The 20,418-nt window shown below is 44.6% G+C and overlaps 1 protein-coding gene across 8 annotated transcripts in view; it reads right to left on the bottom strand.

Annotated features, from left to right (window-relative positions):
- LOC139267254 (nuclear receptor coactivator 7-like) overlaps positions 1-20,418 on the bottom strand; it is a 177,021-nt gene that overhangs the window by 80,014 nt on the left and 76,589 nt on the right. The window contains exon 1 of one of the 8 annotated variants that reach the window (XM_070885286.1): positions 9,494-9,903. The exons of the other annotated variants lie outside the window; for them this stretch is intronic. The gene's annotated coding sequence lies outside the window, so the exon portion shown is untranslated. Of the gene's footprint in view, positions 1-9,493; positions 9,904-20,418 lie in introns of those variants that run through there. 8 annotated transcript variants of the gene reach the window in all.

The raw sequence follows: 20,418 nt of genomic DNA on the forward strand, positions 1-20,418 counted from the left end.
GCTGAGAATGACGTGAGTATCACGTGTAGCGAGTTGGTCTTACTGCAGGAGAAGGGTCCACAGCCAGCGAGGGAATGGAAGACCAGCAGGAAGAGTAGTGCAAGGAAGGTAGTGCAGGGGTCCCCTGTGGTCATCCCCCTGCAAAACAGATACACCGCTTTGAGTACTGTTGAGGGGGATGACTCATCAGGGGAGGGCAGTAGCAGCCAAGTTCATGGCACCGTGGCTGGCTCTGTTGCACAGGAGGGCAGGAAAAAGAGTGGAAGAGCGATAGTGATAGGGGATTCAATTGTAAGGGGAATAGATAGGCGTTTCTGCGGCCGCAACCGAGACTCCAGGATGGTATGTTGCCTCCCTGGTGCAAGGGTCAAGGATGTCTCGGAGCGGGTGGAGGACATTCTAAAAAGGGAGGGAGAACAGCCAGTTGTCGTGGTGCACGTTGGTACCAATGACATAGGTAAAAAAAGGGATGAGTTCCTACGAAATGAATTTAAGGAGCTAGGAGCTAAATTAAAAAGTAGGACCTCAAAAGTAGTAATCTCGGGATTGCTACCAGTGCCACGTGCTAGTCAGAGTAGGAATCGCAGGATAGCTCAGATGAATACGTGGCTTGAGCAATGGTGCAGCAGGGAGGGATTCAAATTCCTGGGGCATTGGAACCGGTTCTGGGGGAGGTGGGACCAGTACAATCCGGACGGTCTGCACCTGGGCAGAATCGGAACCAATGTCCTCGGGGGAGTGTTTGCTAGTGCTGTTGGGGAGGAGTTAAACTAATATGGCAGGGGGATGGGAACCAATGCAGGGAGATAGAGGGAAACAAAAAGGAGGCAAAAACAAAAGACAGAAAGGAGATGAGGAAAAGTGGAGGGCAGAGAAACCCAAGGCAAAGAACAAAAAGGGCCATTGTACAGCAAAATTCTAAAAGGACAGAGGGTGTTAAAAAAACAAGCCTAAAGGCTTTGTGTCTTAATGCAAGGAGTATCCGCAATAAGGTGGATGAATTAACTGTGCAAATAGATGTTAACAAATATGATGTGATTGGGATTACGGAGACGTGGCTCCAGGATGAGCAGGGCTGGGAACTCAACATCCAGGGGTATTCAACATTCAGGAAGGATAGAATAAAAGGAAAAGGAGGTGGGGTAGCATTGCTGGTTAAGGAGGAGATTAAGGCAATAGTTAGGAAGGACATTAGCTTGGATGATGTGGAATCTATATGGGTAGAGCTGCAGAACACCAAAGGGCAAAAAACGTTAGTGGGAGTTGTGTACAGACCTCCAAACAGTAGTAGTGATGTTGGGGAGGGCATCAAACAGGAAATTAGGGGTGCGTGCAATAAAGGTGCAGCAGTTATAATGGGTGACTTTAATATGCACATAGATTGGGCTAACCAAACTGGAAGCAATACGGTGGAGGAGGATTTTCTGGAGTGCATAAGGGATGGTTTTTTAGACCAATATGTCGAGGAACCAACTAGGGGGGAGGCCATCTTAGACTGGGTGTTATGTAATGAGAAAGGATTAATTAGCAATCTCGTTATGCGAGGCCCCTTGGGGAAGAGTGACCATAATATGGTGGAATTCTGCATTAGGATGGAGAATGAAACAGTTAATTCAGAGACCATGGTCCAGAACTTAAAGAAGGCTAACTTTGAAGGTATGAGGCGTGAATTGGCTGAGATGGATTGGCGAATGATACTTAAGGGGTTGACTGTGGATGGGCAATGGCAGACATTTAGAGACCGCATGGATGAACTACAACAATTGTACATTCCTGTCTGGCATAGAAATAAAAAAGGGAAGGTGGCTCAACCGTGGCTATCAAGGGAAATCAGGGATAGTATTAAAGCCAAGGAAGTGGCATACAAATTGGCCAGAAATAGCAGCGAACCTGGGGACTGGGAGAAATTTACAACTCAGCAGAGGAGGACAAAGGGTTCGATTAGGGCAGGGAAAATGGAGTATGAGAAGAAGCTTGCAGGGAACATTAAGACGGATTGCAAAAGTTTCTATAGATATGTAAAGAGAAAAAGGTTAGTAAAGACAAATGTAGGTCCCCTGCAGTCAGAATCAGGGGAAGTCATAACGGGGAACAAAGAAATGGCGGACCAATTGAACAAGTACTTTGGTTCGGTATTCACGAAGGAGGACACGAACAACCTTCCGGTTATAAAAGGGGTCGGGGGGTCTAGTAAGGAGGAGGAACTGAGGGAAATCCTTATTAGCCGGGAAATTGTGTTGGGGAAATTGATGGGATTGAAGGCCGATAAATCCCCAGGGCCTGATGGACTGCATCCCAGAGTACTTAAGGAGGTGGCCTTGGAAATAGTGGATGCGTTGACAGTCATTTTCCAACATTCCATTGACTCTGGATCAGTTCCTATGGAGTGGAGGGTAGCCAATGTAACCCCACTTTTTAAAAAAGGAGGGAGAGAGAAAACAGGGAATTATAGACCGGTCAGCCTGACATCGGTAGTGGGTAAAATGATGGAATCAATTATTAAGGATGTCATAGCAGTGCATTTGGAAAGAGGTGACATGATAGGTCCAAGTCAGCATGGATTTGTGAAAGGGAAATCATGCTTGACAAATCTTCTGGAATTTTTTGAGGATGTTTCCAGTAGAGTGGATAAGGGAGAACCAGTTGATGTGGTATATTTGGACTTTCAGAAGGCGTTCGACAAGGTCCCACACAAGAGATTGATGTGCAAAGTTAGAGCACATGGGATTGGGGGTAGTGTACTGACATGGATTGAGAACTGGTTGTCAGACAGGAAGCAAAGAGTAGGAGTAAATGGGTACTTTTCAGAATGGCAGGCAGTGACTAGTGGGGTACCGCAAGGTTCTGTGCTGGGGCCCCAGCTGTTTACACTGTACATTAATGATTTAGATGAGGGGATTAAATGTAGTATCTCCAAATTTGCGGATGACACTAAGTTGGGTGGCAGTGTGAGCTGCGAGGAGGATGCTGTGAGGCTGCAGAGCGACTTGGATAGGTTAGGTGAGTGGGCAAATGCATGGCAGATGAAGTATAATGTGGATAAATGTGAGGTTATCCACTTTGGTGGTAAAAACAGAGAGACAGACTATTATCTGAATGGTGACAGATTAGGAAAAGGGGAGGTGCAAAGAGACCTGGGTGTCATGGTACATCAGTCATTGAAGGTTGGCATGCAGGTGCAGCAGGCGGTTAAGAAAGCAAATGGCATGTTGGCCTTCATAGCAAGGGGATTTGAGTACAGGGGCAGGGAGGTGTTGCTACAGTTGTACAGGGCATTGGTGAGGCCACACCTGGAGTATTGTGTACAGTTTTGGTCTCCTAACCTGAGGAAGGACATTCTTGCTATTGAGGGAGTGCAGCGAAGGTTCACCAGACTGATTCCCGGGATGGCGGGACTGACCTATCAAGAAAGACTGGATCAACTGGGCTTGTATTCACTGGAGTTCAGAAGAATGAGAGGGGACCTCATAGAAACATATAAAATTCTGACGGGGTTAGACAGGTTAGATGCAGGAAGAATGTTCCCAATGTTGGGGAAGTCCAGAACCAGGGGTCACAGTCTAAGGATAAGGGGTAAGCCATTTAGGACCGAGATGCGGAGGAACTTCTTCACCCAGAGAGTGGTGAACCTGTGGAATTCTCTACCACAGAAAGTTGTTGAGGCCAATTCACTAAATATATTCAAAAAGGAGTTAGATGAGGTCCTTACTGCTAGGGGGATCAAGGGGTATGGCGAGAAAGCAGGAATGGGGTACTGAAGTTGAATGTTCAGCCATGAACTCATTGAATGGCGGTGCAGGCTAGAAGGGCCGAATGGCCTACTCCTGCACCTATTTTCTATGTTTCTATGTTTCTATGTTTTAAAGGAGCATCTTAAAGGAGGAGAGAGCGCTGGAGAGGCAGAGAGGTTAAGGGAGGGATTTCCAGAGCTAACGGCTTAGACGGCTGAAGGCCAATGGTAGGGTTAAAAAAAGTGGGGCATACACAAAAGTTGAAGGAACGCAGAGTTTTTGGTTGCAGAGATGGGAGACATGACAGAGATAAGAAGGGGTGAGGCTATGGAGGGATTTGAACAGGAAGATGAGAATTTTAAAACTGAGGTAAAGCTTAGCTTGCTCAAACTCAGTACAAAGTACATTACAAAGTTGCACCACTGCCACACCGGTGTGGCTGAGTATGATCTTGGCTCATAAACAAAGCAAAAAGGCTAAAACATGTTCTACTCAGCACATAACAATTTCTTAGTTGCAACATGCTGCCAACAAGAACTGATGTAGACATGTGTATACAAAAGTTTCAATAAGCTAAATTCCAGTCTAGATTCTAGGATGAAAGAACAGTCTTAAGTCATAAATCCCCCAAAAGAATAAAATGAATAAAATTATGAAACAGTTTCCAAACATTGCATTTTCACTCATGTACATAAAATGTTATTTTCAGCTATGTCATCAGGACATCCAAACATAAGAAATGGGAGCTGGAGTAGGCCTTTGAGCCTGCTCCATCATTCAACAAGATCATGGTTGATCTTCTACCTCAACTCCACCTTCACGCCCTATCCCCATATCCCTTAATTTCCTTTGTTACCAAAAAGTATCGACCTCTGTCTTGAATATATTCTATGACTGAGCATCCACCACTCTCTGGGATAGAGAATTCCAAAGATTCACAACCCTTTGAGTGAAGAAATTTGTTCTCCTCTCAGTCCTAAATGGCCGACCCATTATTTTGAGACTGTGACCCTGTGTTCTAGATTCCCCAGCCAGGGGAAACATCTTCTCAGCATTAACCCGGTCAAGCCCCTTACAAATTTTAGATGTTTCGATTAGAGAAACTCTCATTCTTCTAAACTCTAGGGAATATAGGCCTAGTCTACTCAATCTCTCCTCATAGGGCAATCCCCGATCCCAGGAAACAGTTTAGTGAACCTTGGTTGCACTCCCTCTAAGGCAAGTATGTCTTTCCTTAGGTAAGGAGACCAGAACAGTACACAATACTCCAGATGTGGCCTCACCAATGCCCTGTATATTTGTAGCAAGACTTCTTTACTCTTGTACTCTAATCCTTTGTTAAAAAAAAGTTAACAGGCTTGCTGTACCTACATGTTAACTTTCTGTGATTCATGTACAAGGACACCCAGGTCCCTCTGAATGCAAACATTTCCCAGTCATTTTAAGTCTGTTCAAAATGCTTTTCTTCACCTTTCTGTTTTTGTGGTTTCTGTATTAACATAATAGGGTATCCATCTAGTCTCTGACTCACTCAAACTTATCGTGGCCAGGCGTTCCTTCAGCTCCATTGATTTGAGACAGGCTGGGAGTCAAAGCTAATTAAGTTATGGATGCATTTATTTCTCACACCTAAAAGCTCCGATTGGGTCCCCTTTATCAAATGACTGATGGCTGATTGGTCCCCTTGGAGGATATGACACACCCGGCAGTTGCTCTGGAATGTGTAATTAGAACCTCCCTGCCTACGTAATCAGTGACTTTGCAAAGTGTAATTCGAGCCATTCTGACTGCCGACTCCAGACAGAATAGACTCAGGTTAATACCTTCTCCCATTCCCCAAACAAGTTTCTGCCCTGCCCCACCCCCTTGCCCTAGTTCATGACCTAATTCCCACCCGCACCAACACCCCCACCCCAAGTTGCTGACCTCCTCCCACGCCCAAGTTCCTGACCTAATCCCCCCCCACCCCAAGTCCCTGGCCTAATCCCATCCCCCCCCCTACCCCCAGTCCACGTTCCTGATCAACTCCCCCACCTCAAGTTGCTGACCTACTCCCCCCATCCCAGCTCCTGACCTGCTCCCCCACCCCAAGTTACTGACCTACTCCCACCACCCCAAGTTACTGACCTACTCCCACCACCCCAAGTTCCCGACCTAATCACCCCCCACTGCCCAAGTTCCTGACCTTCCCCCACTGCCCCCTTGACCATCTCCCCCTGCTCAAGTTCCTCTCCCACGGATTCATGACTTTCTCCCCCCACCCATGCCATAGAGGGGGCATTGTGTGTGGGTCACGGATTGTTAACAGATTTATGGACACGTTTATTTAACCACAATTAACAGACATTCTGTTCCAATTAACCACTCTGAACAGCATAGCCCACCACAATTTTTCTTATCGTACTAGAGACTTTGAGCTCCAAGAGAAGCTGGGTAAGCTCCACCTTCGATAGCATCAAGAAGTTCTGTTTTAAATGAACAGAATGGGAGCAGGAAGGGCAAAGGATAAGAAGTTATTGCTTTGCCATACTGGCAAGGAACAGGTCACATGTTACAGATACATATGGGTTGCTGTTGCCCCATACACTATGAGTTAACCAATGAAAAGACAAAAGCAGGGCAACACCAAGGGCAAGATAAGACAGGGACAGAAAAAATAGGAAAAGGGATTGGTGTCCTTACAGGAAGTGGGGTGGGAAGAAGTATAATCAAGGTAGTCAGTGAGTTTGTAATTGATGCCAGTTGAAAGTCCATTCGCAGAGACAGAAATAAGTCCAGGAAGGGAAGAGTCAGAGAAGAATCACAACAGTAAGGGATGGGTAGAAACTTGAAGCATAATTAATAACATTCGCCAGATCAGGGTAGGATAAAAAAAAGAGGCAGAGAAGGTACCTGTGTAAGACTGGAATAAAGTGTTCAATGTACCCTACAAAGACACCATGTTTCCAGTGACACTTTTATCTGGAGGAAGCGAGTGGAATTAAAAGGAAAAGTTATTGAATGCAAGAATAAGTTCTGCCAGGCAGAGAGTAGTGATGGTGGATGGAGACTAGTTGGGCCACTGTTTGAGGAAGAAGCACAAGGTCCACATGCTGCTCTGATGAAAGATGTATAGTACATCCAGTGAAAAGAACACGGTTACAGCCAGAATTAGAATCCTTTAAAGTGGCAGAGCATCAGAAGAGTCATGGATCTAGTTACGGAGAGGGGGGCCAGATCCCAGGGACGCAGGCGGTTCGGAAGCATCCCTGGGATCATGTGGGCCAAGTCCTCCAATCAGAAAGGAGGATTCCTAATATGCTTGTGCGGATTCCATTTACGAATGGAATCCCCATAAGCATATGAGGACTCATCAAATAATTTAATCATTTATACAATTGGAATAAAAACAAATATAATGAAATACATTTCAAATGTAATTAAAAGTCCCTTCAATAAGGCATTTACAAAAAAAAAAAATTTTTTGAAAAAGTTTTAAACATTTTATTCTGAGCCAAAATTTATATATACTCATTTTAAATGTTTGTGCATGATTTTTTATTTTTTTAATTTAGATTTATATTCCCACATTACAACAGTGACTACACTCCAAAAGTACTTCATTGGCTGTAAAACGCTTTGAAAGGTCCGGTTGTCCTGCTTTTACCAGGCATAAGGGTTTTGTGTGCATTTGCTGGACAAATAGCCCAAACCTGCACCAGCAAAAGTGATTTTTGGGTCAGTGCGGTAGATCTGTCAAGGCAAACCTTGCCAGATCACAAGTTCCAAGTTTTCACACATGCGCAGCGCATGCAGAAACCTGGAACTTGAGGGGCCTTTTACAAGGCTTATAGCATCATACGGGAACGCAAAATCCAAGCTACTGGGCCTGAAATTCGGGTCGGAGGCGAGAATTTTTTTTACAAAAGTACCTGGTGGCCCCGGACGCGCCTGCGATTGCAGTGGGCTTTCTCTTCCTATGCTTTGGAGTGCACCCCCGTCCTCGAGCTTCGCACAAAGACGGTGGAGTCACATGTGACTGGACAACCAATCACAGTACAGTATTCTCAATGATAGCAAAAAGAACTCCATATCTCCACGTTCTTATTGCTATTAATGAGAAAAAAACATTAAACACAACATAAAAATGGAAAAAACATCTCACATAATTAAAATTAATTGAAATTAAAGTTAATTAAATGTTTTAGAAAAAAAAATATTTTTTGGATTTTTTTTTTAAAAAAGTGTTTTAATAGGGTTTAAAATAAACTTACCTTAGTGGACAGGGTTTTTAAACATAAAAATGTGTATTTAAATTGTATTTTTATATGTTTTAAAACTCTTACACTAGTAAAAGTAGGCTATGCGCCTGCTTTTACCAGGTGCAAGAGTTTTAAGGACATTCGCTGGGTAAGAGTTGGGCAAATAGCCCAATGTCGCCTGCGCAAATGTCCTGGCTGCAGGGATGCATTCAATCTGTCAAGCCAAAACTTGCGTTTGGTGAGACAGGAGCATGCTGAAATGATTGGTCTACTGGATGAAGCTTGATAACATTCCTCCTGTTCCAGTAACCGCTTCCCAACACCATTTCAATGTTGCTTGGCTAAAGTACAACAAAAGCTGCATGTACCCATACAGCTGTACTCCAACTGTCGCAACCTTCAAGAGGAGATAAGGGTATGAATTAAAAGGAGAGAGGGAACGAAAAACAGTATAACACATGAATCCCTTCACTTTAAAAATTCAATCATTTGAGGTGCATACGTGCTGTAATAATTGCAAGTATCTTACTCCGATCAGTAGACACTAGGGATTGGCTAACAATATTTATATTGTTATACAGAATACCTTGCAGTTGAATTATCGCCCTGCCTATCGTAAAAAAGGTTTGTTTTCAATATTGGGATGAAATAACAGTCGATGTACTACTCGAAGAAAGCCCCTGGAGCAAGTCGTCTTTGCCAATCACTCTTTCTGCATCCTTGTTCAAAGACTCTCGACTCCCAGCGAACGTCGAATAACCAGAAGAAAACGACTCTTCACCCTCACAGATGGTGTTTCCCAAGTCGCTTTGGAATTAGTTGGAGTCAAAATCCTCCACATTTCAATAGGATCATGCATAAGAAATTCCAGCCCAAACATATTTAAAATTTATCTCGGAGAATTCTGCCAACATAATAACTGCAAGTAGTCTCCAATTCTTTGCCTGATCTGTTCGATTAACACTGAACAAACATCCTAAATCATCAACAATAGCAAACCTTTGCAGCGATCCCATCGTGTCACCAGGACTCAAAGCTGAAGTCGTTTTACAACAGCTCTGAAATAGACGGCAGTACGTGCTTTGCTCAATGTTTGCTCCTTTAGGAACACTGCGATCCCACGCGGTAGATGCAAACACACACAGCACGTCTTACTATGTCTATAGAAGATACCAACCCAGAAACAGCCAGTTCTAACTTTAAAGCCATAAAACTGTATCAGTAGACTGCAGTATTACCTTCATTTCACATGTAGCTTTTTCAGGCAGACATTATCGTTTCATATATTATGCGTACTTGTGGGAGCCCCTGCTCATTTTCACCGAAAACAAAAATACATCTTGGATCCGGACTTGAAACAGCTACCATTGGAGTACATAAAGCTTCTTGGTCCACAGTTTGACTAATATAAAGAATGCTCTGAAAAATATATCTAAAGACTAACACGTAGCTGTAGTATGCTGCTATATTTATGCAAATTTAAAAAAAAATAGGCCTTGTAGTATCTGATTTTTAAAGTACCTGAGTTTTAAAACTGGGACACTTTGAGGTACGATTCCCAACCCTCCAGCTTTGGGCGGGAGTCTACCGGAATGGCCGATTGATTGGTGTCCCGAGCGCTACTGCTGGCGACTCGGAAGAAACGGTCCTTGTATGTGCGATTAGTGCATTCGCAGTACTCTGGCTGTCGTGACTTGCAACCAAGCCGCATTGTCTGGGCCCTGCGGATCCATCCGCTATTCGGAAACACACTGCTTCATTGCCGGTTGTGAGGGTGATGGTATCGGGTCCAACGAAAATCGGCTGGAAACTCCACGAGTCCTGAGAGTGCAACTGGGGGAAGGAGAGAGAGAAAGCGAACACCACAAACTGGGGAAGGAAGAGTGCGAGAGAAACACAAACTGGGGAAGGAAGGGAGCGAGAGAAACACAGAGGAAGGGAAAGAAAAACACAAACTGGGAGGGTGAGGGAACAAGACAAATTGGGGAGGGAGGGAGAGAGAAAGCAACACCAACTGCAGGAAGGGAGAGTTCATGTTGACTTGTGTTGTGCGCTGTTATATGTTTTATTTCTTTGATTTGTAAATTATGTTATTCATCTCACGATAAAACAAAATCAAATATTTTATTTAGGACTTGGTGAAACTAAGACACATAACTAAGGTAAATATAATAACTGTGGTGTATGTAGCACACAAATCACTGACTCCACACGGTCTGGTGTAAGTCTAACTGCTGTGACCTTTGTCCTTTATTGTTCAGCTCCAGAGTGCCTTCCAGGTGTGGTGGTCAGCCTTATATAGCACCTGTTGCAGGTACTACCAGGGTTTCCCACCACAGCACCCTCTGTGGTGTGGCATAGTGCTTACATTACATTTTAGGTACTGGGACAATACACACATCATTACATAACATCACCTTCCCCCCACCCCCCACCTGGACGCAGGACAACAATACACGCATCATTACATAACATCACACTTGTCCAACGGAAGGCAGGTGGGCATAGACAGTGCGTTAGTATGGTACATATTATCTGGTACATTAACTGGTTATTGACTGGTAGCGGAACCTTGATTTCCTTGTTAGCCGTTATCATTAATTGTACTTCATCCATTATTTTACACAAATACAGTGGCCATTCAGCATAAAAAAAGTAATTCTTATTATAAATTCACTATCTCACATTAACATAGCTCATTTTATACTCGCTCTGCCAAACAGAAGTCCTTTGTGGGGACCACCTCTTTGTAAGGCCCTTTTAAGACTCCCGGGTGCATTTCCTTTTTAAGGCGCCATCTTTGATGCAGGAGGATTCCACGAGGCTTCTCCTTGGGCACCGCCATCTTTGATGCTCTGCAGCTCCGACACGATGCCACCGCCATCTTCTTCTCCGCCGCTCCGGATGCCCTCCGCCGTCGCAGCCTCCGCTGCCACCTGACTTGCCGCCTCTCCTGCGGCCGTCATGGCCTCTCCAGCGGCCGCACTTGCCGCGTCCCCTGCGGCCTCCGCTGCGGCTGCCATGGCCGCCGACCAACGCTGCCAGCTCCTCGGCGGGGCCCGCCCAACGGCCTCTTCCTCTGCGGGGCCCTTCCGAACCGCCGGCCCTTGGATCCCTCAGCACCCCGCCCGCAGCGCCCCGCCGGCTCACCCTCCCCCCACTAGGCCCCTCTGTGCAGGGCTGCTTGCCTGTGGGGGCTGGGGCTGCAGGGTCTCTGTGTGAGATCCGGGCCTGGGACTTGCCTGTGGGGATTGAGGCTGCAGTTCCAGCTCGGTCGGCGTTGCTCTCTGGGGACCCGGGGCACGGCAGCACCCTGTGGAGTGATGAAGTCTTCCCAGCTCCCACGGACCGTCCCCATCCACCTCCGGCCAAGGAGTGTCGGCCCATCGCCTGCAACGACCCACAGAGGTAAAGCGTGCATCTCGTCCCCGTGGGATACCTGCACCATCGCTCTGCCGAGAACAGGTATCAGTTCCCTGGTGTAGGTACGCAGCTTCGCCGTGACCGGGACCAGCTTGGGTCATGCAGCTGGGTTAATCCACAGTTTATCAAAAGTTCTCTGACTCATCAACGACGGACCCGAGCCTGCGTCCACTTCCATACTCACTGGGACTCCGTTGATTTTTACTTCACTTATCACTGGGGGCGAATCGTCAGTGCACGTATACAGTCCAAGCACCTCATCTTCTTCTACCTGCTCCTCGCTGAACAGTGGATCATCCCCCATCTTCTCAGCCACATGGTGAGTCTGATTTCTTTTACACATACAGCCTTATATAGCCCTTGTTACAGGTACTACCAGGGTTTCCCACCGCAGCGCCCTCTGTGGTGTGGCATAATACTTACATTACATTTAAGGTACTGGGACGATACACACATCATTACATAACAATAACATTTGCCAGTATTGGCAAATGTCACCTGTTAAGTAATTAAGCATCATGATTGGTGTCACGTGGTTGAACACCAACTGATCACATTTCCAGGAATACGTCAAATCAGAGTTGGCAACTCTACTTTGGGGTCTTCAATGGGTTCCACAAGGTCACAACACCAAGCAGTGTGCAGGAATGGAGCTGAGTGAAAGATAAGGGTACAAGGGGAGATTTAATAGTATTTAAAATTATGAAGGGTTTTGATAAGAGTAATTAAGAGAAGCTGTTCCCACTAGCAGGGGGGTTAGTAACCAGAGGATACAGATTTAAGATAAATGACAAAATAACCAGAGGGACGATTAAGATTTATTTATTTTTTTAAAACAGACAGCAATTAACTAGTGGGAGGCCAGAGGATTGGAAAACTTTTAAAAGCCAGCAAAGAACGACTAAAATAATGATAAAGAGAGGGAAGATAGATTATGAAAGTCAACTAGCATGGAATATAAAAACAGATGGTAAGATTTTCTACTCCACTCTCTCTCTCTGACTGACTATTCCAGCAATCTGACTCTCTCCCTCTCTCTCTCTCTCTCTCTCTGACTATTCCAGCAGCCAGCCTGGCGTGCATCGTGAGGCCACTCGGCCAGGGATAGGAGTGGCATGCATCGAGTTCCATGCTGCAGCACGGCTGGGGGCAGGAGCTACTGCAAATGCGCGAAACCTCCAGTGCGCATGCGTTGAGCTGCCAGCACTGTTTTTCGCGCACGGCCCTAGCTCTGCCCCCTAATCGACAGACCACGCCGCGCCAAGCCCTAGGAAGCCGGCACATCTCTGGTGAGTGCACCGAAAAAACGGGAGGGCCGAATTTGGGCCCTAAATCACTAAAGAAGTTGTGTGCGATAAAATAATGGGACTAAAGGCAGACAAGTCCCAAAAGAAGTGGCTGCAGAGATAGTGGATGCTTTGGTTGTAATCTACCAAAATTCCCTGGATTCTGGGGTGTTCCCAGCGGATTGGAAAACCGCAAAGGTAACGCCACTATTTAAAAAAGGAGCAGACAAAAAGCAAGAAACTATAGATCAGTTAGCCTAACCTCTGTCGTTGGGAAAATGCTGGAGTCCATTATTAAGGAAGCAGTAGCGGGACATTTGGAAAAGCATAATTCAATCAAGCAGAGTCCGCATGGTTTTATGAAAGGGAAATCATGTTTGACAAATTTGTTGGAGTTCTTTGAGGATAATTTCTTAAAATGCATTCAAGAGAACTTTTGTAGTCAGTATGTAACAAGCCCAACACGAGAGGGGGCGGATTTGGATTTAATTTTGGGGAATGAAGCTGGGCAGGTGGAAAGGGGTATCAGTGGGAGAGCACTTGGGTGCCAGTGACCATAATTCAGTCAGATTCAAGGTAGTTATGGATAAGGACAAGGATAGACCAGGAATAAAAGTCCCAAATTGGGGAAAAGCTAACTTTGCCAAGTTGAGGAGTGATTTGGCCACAGTGGATTGGAAACAGCAATTTGTGGGTAAATCAGTGTCAGAACAGTGGCAGGCATTCAAAGAGGAGATCCAGAAGGCTCAGGCCAAACATGTGCCTTTAAAGAAAAAAGGTGTGAATAACAATTCTGCAGCCCCCTGGATGTCTCGGGACTTACAGGGGAGGATAAAGAAAAAAAGGGAAGCTTATCTCATATACCGACGGCTAAATACTGTAGAATCTTTGGAGGAATATAGAAAGTTCAGAGGTAAAATTAAAAAGGATATTAGAATACTAAGAGAGCATGACAAATTTTTGGTGAGTAAAATTAAGGAAAACCCAAAGATGTTCTATAAATATATTAAGAGCAAGAGAATAACTAAAGAAAGGGTAAGATCTATTAGAGAACATGAGGGTAATCTCTGTGTGGACGCGGAAGATATTAGTATGGTTCTTAATGAATACTTTGTGTCTGTTTTCACAAAGGAAAAAGGCAATGCAAGCACCGCAGTACAGCGGGACCTGGGGGTATTTGTGCATGAAACACAAAAGGATAGTATGCAGGTGCAGCAAGTGATCAGGAAGGCCAATGGTATCTTGGCCTTTATTGCAAAGGGGATGGAGTACAAAAGCAGGGAAGTCTTGCTACAGCTATACAAGGTTTTGGTGAGGCCACACCTGGAATACTGCATGCAGTTTTGGTTTCCATATTTACGAAAGGATATACTTGCTTCGGAGGCAGTACAGAGAAGGTTCACTAGGTTGATTCCGGAAATGAGGGGATTGACTTATGAGGAAAGGTTGAGTAGGTTGGGTCTCTACTCACTGGAGTTCAGAAGAATGAGGGGCGATTTTATAAGATTATAAGATTATGAGGGGGCTTGACAAGGTGGATGCAGAGAGGATGTTTCCACTGATGGGGGAGACTAGAACTAGAGGGCATGATCTTAGAGTAAGGAGCCGCCCATTTAAAACAGAGGTGAGGAGAAATTTCTTCTCTCAGAAGGTTGTAAATCTGTGGAATTCACTGGATCAGAGAGCTGTGGAAGCTGGGACAGTGAATAAATTTAAGACAGAAATAGGCAGTTTCTTAAACGATAAGGAGATAAGGGGTTATGGGGAGCGGGCGGGGAAGTGGAGCTGAGCCATGATCTTATTGAATGGCAGAGCAGGCTCGAGGGGCCGTATGACCTACTCCTGTTCCTATTTCTTATGTTCTTATACAGCTATCGAGGAGGAGTGTGAAATTCTGGATGAAATAAACATAGTGAGAGGAGCAATTAAGAAGTTTAGCAGCTTTGAAAGTAGGTAAGTCCCCAAGCCCGGATAAAATGCATCCCAAGCTGTTGAGCGAAGTAGAAGAGGAAATAGCAGAGGCCTTGACCATAATTTTCCAGTCCTCTTTGGATTTGGGCATGGTGCCGGAGGACTGCTAATGTGGTACCTTTGTTTAAGAAGGGAGAAAGTGATAGGCCGACTAATTACAGGCCTGTCAGCCTAACCTCAGTGATGGGAAAATTATTGAAAAAAAAAAATCCTGAAAAATCAGGATAAATCTACATTTAGAAAGGCAAGGATTAATTAGGGACAGTCAGCACGGATTTGTTACGGGAAGATCATGTTTGACTAACCTAATTGAATTTTTCGAGGAGGTAACCAGGAGGGTCGATGAGGGTAGTGCATATGATGTAATGTATGTGGACTTTAGCAAAGCTTTTGATAAGGTCCCACATGATAGACTGGTCACGAAGGTTAAAGCCCATGGGATCCAGGGCAAAGTGGCAAGTTGGATCCAAAATTGGCTCAGAGGCAGGCGGCAATGATTGATGGATGTTTTTGTGACTGGAAGGATGTTTCCAGTGGGGCTCCGCAGGGCTCAGTATTGGCTCCCTTGCTTTTTGTGATATACACCAGTGATCCAGATTTGAATATAGGGAGTATGATTAAGACATTTGCAGATGACACTAAAATTGTCTGTGGTTGATAATGAAGAGGAAAGTAATGGACTGCAAGAGGATATCAATCTACTGGTCAAGTTGGCACAACAGTGGCAAATGGAATTTAATCCGGAGAAGTGTGAGGTAATGCATTTGGGGAGGGCTAATAAGAAAAGGGTATACACTTTAAACGGTAGGCCACTTAGAAGTGTAGATGAACAAAGGGACCTTGGAGTGCTTGTCCACAGATCCCTGAAAATAGCAGGCCAGGTGGATAACGTGGTTAAGAAGGCATACGGAATGCTTGCCTTTATTGGCCAAGGCATAGAATATAAGAGCAGGGAGGTTATGCTTAAATTGTATAATATTCTGGTTAGGCCACAACTGGAATACAGCGTGCAGTTTTAGAGGAATGATGTGATTGCACTCGAGAGAGGAGATTTACTAGAATGTTGCCTGGAATGGAGAATCTTAACTATGAGGACACATTTGACAGGCTGGGTTTGTTCTCATTGGAACAGAGGAAGTCAAGAGGAGACCTCATTGAGGTGTATAAAATTTTGAGGGGCCTGGATATAGTAGATAGCAAGGGCCTATTTCCCTTGGTGAAGGGGTCAATTACGAGGGGGCATCATTTTGGTGGAAGGTTCAGAGGGGATTTGAGAGGAAGCTTCTTCACACAAAGGGTTGCGGGGGTCTGGAACTCACTGCCAGGAAGGGTGGTGAATGCAGAAACCCTCACCATATTTAAAGGTGCTTGGATGGGCAATTCAAGTGCTGTAACCTGCAGGGTTACGAACTTAGAGCTGGTAAGTGGGATTAGACTGGATAACCTCTTGTTGGCTGGTGCAGATATAATGATAAGTACTGCAGAGAATCAAATACGGCCAGAGTGATCTCCTGGATTAGTTTCAATCGCCTGGATGGGTCGGAGAGGAATTTTCCCAGATTTTTTCCCTCAATTGGCCTGGGTTTTTATCTTTTTTTTGCCTCTCCCAGGAGATCCTATGGCTCCGGGTGGAGTGGAGTGTAGAATGTTGCAGTGCAACGGGTGTCGCACTTGTGTGGTGCGGACTGGTTGCGCCAGATGCTCTTTAGCGTTCCGCCATTGTTCATAGGTTTATATGTAACCTTCAGGGCTGCTGACCGAGGGCCGTGTGCCTCTTTGTCGGCCGGCGCGGACACGATGGGCCAAAATGGCCCCTTTCTGCACTGTAGATTTCTATTTCTATGTAATGAGCAGGGTGGATAAGGGGGAACCAGGGGATGTGGTGTATTTGAATTTCCAGAAGGCTTTCGATAAGGTGCCACATAAAAGATTACTGCACAAGATAAAAATTCATGGTTGAGGGTAATATATTAGCATGGATAGAGGATTGGCTGACTAACAGACAACAGAGTCGGGATAAATGGGTCATTTTCCGGTTGGCAAACAGTAACTAGTGGGGTGCCGCAGGGATAGGTGCTGGGGCCTCAACTATTTACAATATATATTAATGACTTGGATGAAGGGACCGAGTGTAATGTAGCCAAGTTTGATGATACAAAGATGGGTGGGAAAGCAAATTGTGAGGCAGACTAAAACATCTGCAAAGGAATTATAGACAGGCTAAGTGAGTGGGCAAAAATTTGGCAGATGGAGTACAATGTGGGAAAATGGGAGGTTATCCACCTTGGTAGAAAAAATAGAAAAGCAAATTATAATTTAAATGGAGAAAAAGTGCAAAGTGCTGCAGCACAGAGGGACATAAGAACATAAGAAGATCATAAGAAATAGGAGCAGGAGTAGGCCATTTGGCCTCTCGAGCCTGTTCCGCCATTCAATAAGATCATGGCTGATCATGGACTCTGCACCACTTCCCTGCCCACTTCCCATAACCCTTTGTTTCCTTATCGCTCAAAAATCTGTCTATCTCCACCTTATCAATGACCCAGCCTCCACAGCTATCTGGGGCACAGAATTCCATAGATGTACAACCCTCAAAGAAGAAATTTCTCCTCATCTCGGTTTTAAATGGGCGGCCTCTTATTCTAAGACTATGTCCCCTGGGGCTCCTTGTGCATGAAACACAAATTGTTTGCAGGCACAGCAAGTAATCAGGAAGGCAAATGGAATGCTGGCCTTTATTGCAAAGGGGATAGAGTATAAGAGTAGCAAAGTCTTGCTACAACTGTACAGGGTGTTAGTGAGGCCACACCTGGAGTACTGTGTACAATTTTGGTCTCCGTATTTAAGGAAGGATATACTTGCATTGGAGGCTGTTCAGAGAAGGTTCACTAGGTTGATTCCGGATATGAGGGGGTTGACTTAAGAAGATAGGTTGAAGGCCTATACAAATTGGAGTTCAGATGAATGAGAGGTGATCTTATTGAAACATATAAGATAAATGAGGGGGCTCGACAAGATGGATACAGAGAGAATATTTCTACTCATAGGAGAAACTAAAACTAGGGGACGTAGTCTCACAATAAGGGGCCGCCCATTTAAAACTGAGATGAGGAGAAATTTATTTTCTCAGAGGGTTGTAAATCTATGCAATTCTCTGCCCGAGAGAGCTATGGAAGCTGAGTCATTGAATATATTTAAGGTGGAGATGGACAGATTTTCAAGCGATAAGGGAATGAAGGGTTATGGGGAGCGGGCAGGGAAGTGGAGCTGAGTCCATGATCAGATCAGCCATGATCTTATTAAATGGCGGAGCAGGCTCGAGGGACCAGGTGGCCTACTCCTGCTTCTATTTCTTATGTTCTTATGTTCTATGTTCTAACCCCCCCCACCCCAAGGTGCTAAAAATCCTCCAATGGCCAATATTCCTGCTCGCTATGCCTTCGGTAAATACTCAGAGTTTATAATTAGAATACCCTAGCATAATCTCAATTTTGTCAGTTGCTTGAATAGCATGGACTTTTCCTGTTGACAAGTTAAAGCTGCCCTAATTGCAATGTATTATTATAATGTGTATCATGCAAATTTTTTCTTACTCTATTAGTCTACAACAGACCCAGATGTGACACAAGGAAAGCTTCAGTGGTGGAAAGCTTTGGGAACCATAGGTCCAAAGTCACCCGTTCCCCCCAAGCATGCTATACATGCCATATTTCACATCTCAAATTACTCACACTATATCTGAAAATGTTAGATTTCTTTCAGAAAGTATCTAATTTGCATTTGAATAAATTCAATACCAACTGCTCCATGGACAGGCTACTCGTTCAGTGAAATATTGCTTCCGCAGATTAATTTTGAATTTATCCCCCTTCAAGCGCAGGCCGTGTCCTCTGGTTTTACTGTTCTGAACAAGGTGAAACAGCTCATCACGGTCTATCTTATCTAGTCCCTTTAAATCCTAGAAATAGCAAACAAATTGGTTGTGAACTTTTAACGAGTAATGCACTATAACACCCACTGGCTTCAATTCCATTCCCTGTAGATGTATGTATATTTAGCAGTAGGTCTACCCATGTGCATACTACACTTTTCTAAAGTAAACATGATTTGTCAAACACTGGCCCATTCTCTCAACACATCTGAGATTTACTTGCAATATTTTAACAACCTACACAATCCAACACCTGCACATAGCTTTGTATTGTCGGCAAATTTGTGGATCCAACATTTGCATCAAAGTCATTAATAACGATAATAAAAAACAATGATCCTAACACCAATCCTTGTAGGACACGACTGATAACCGGATAACAAGCAGATCCAAATCTATTAACATTCAACTAAACCTTAATCGACCACAGTAGATTACTTCTAATTTCACAAGATTCTATCTTGTAGAGTCGCCACGTGAGGTACCAAAAAGGCTTTCAGAAAGTCGAGTTAACAACGTTTACCAGGTTGCCTTCATCCAATAACTCAGCAACTCCTTCAAAAAATTTGATCAAATTTATAAGACACCTTTTCCAGAAACCTTGTTGTGTGTCCTTGATGACGCCTTGTTTATCCAAGTGATCACATAGGGCATCCTGTTATACCTTTGTGCATTTTACCGATTACTGAAGTGAAACTAATGGGCCTATCGTTACCCAGCTCTCCCTTATTTAGTTGCTGCACTAAGCCAAACCTTGCCCCAAACTTGTCCCCATCCTAGTCCTGAACTCTCATTTTTCCCTCATCTCTCCCTGCCCTCTCCAAGCTCACCTCATGCAGGAGATCTACCTCTTGGCTCAGTGATCAAATTCCCAGTAAACTCCTGATCACCCAACTTTCTTTTATGGCTCCCATTTTAGCTGATATTGTAAATCGTTCCCTCTCGTCAAGTACTGCCCCCTGCCTTTTAAAACTTTTGTCACCTTGATACCTCTGTCATGGCTAACTTCTACCTCAATTATAATCTCTCTTTTCTCTCTAAGGTCCTTTAATGTATTGTTGACCTCTGGATCTGTGACCACCTCTCCCGCAATGACTCATCTGAATTCCTCTGATCAGGTTTTCACCTCTCACACAGCACCAAAAAGGGCCCTAAACAAAGTCACGATCATCAGTGATTGTGAGCATTGTGCATTATTGCTCCTTGTCCTCTCTGCAGTTTTTAACACAGTCCATCACACAATACTCCTTCAATGCCTCTATTCTAATTTCCCACCCAATGAGACTGCCCTTGCTTGGTTTCACTTTTACCTATCCAACTGTCTTGGCCCCCGCCTCTTCCTCATTTACCTGTTAACTGTTGGCAGCATCATCCAAAGCCACAGGGCCAGCTTCCACATGTATGCCAATGACACCCAACTCTACCCCTCTATAACCACTATTCCAATCTTAGATGGACTGTAATTTTCTTCAGCTAAACACAGGGAACACCAAAGTCATCATCTTCAGTCCCCGGCACAAACTCTAACCTCAACACCAATTCCTTCCCCCTCCCTGTGTTCAGTTTCAGGCGGAACACAACCCAATCATCCTACTAAACGCAAACTGAACTTCTGCCCTCTTTTCTTCTCCATCCCAAAAACTGCCTACTTCCACCTCTGCAAGGTTATCTGCCTCTGTCTCTACCTCAGTCCTTCTGTAGCGGAAACCTTGAAAAGACATGAAAAGAACGCCCAAACAGCGAAAATGATGAAACAACTCTCCTCTACCACATTTTCTTGGCAACTGGCTAACCAAAAAAATGGCCAGAATATGGGTCAAATCATTTAAATCTTA

Source organism: Pristiophorus japonicus, chromosome 7, assembly GCF_044704955.1.
Source record: "Pristiophorus japonicus isolate sPriJap1 chromosome 7, sPriJap1.hap1, whole genome shotgun sequence".
In the NCBI taxonomy this organism is placed as follows: Eukaryota; Metazoa; Chordata; class Chondrichthyes; family Pristiophoridae; genus Pristiophorus; species Pristiophorus japonicus.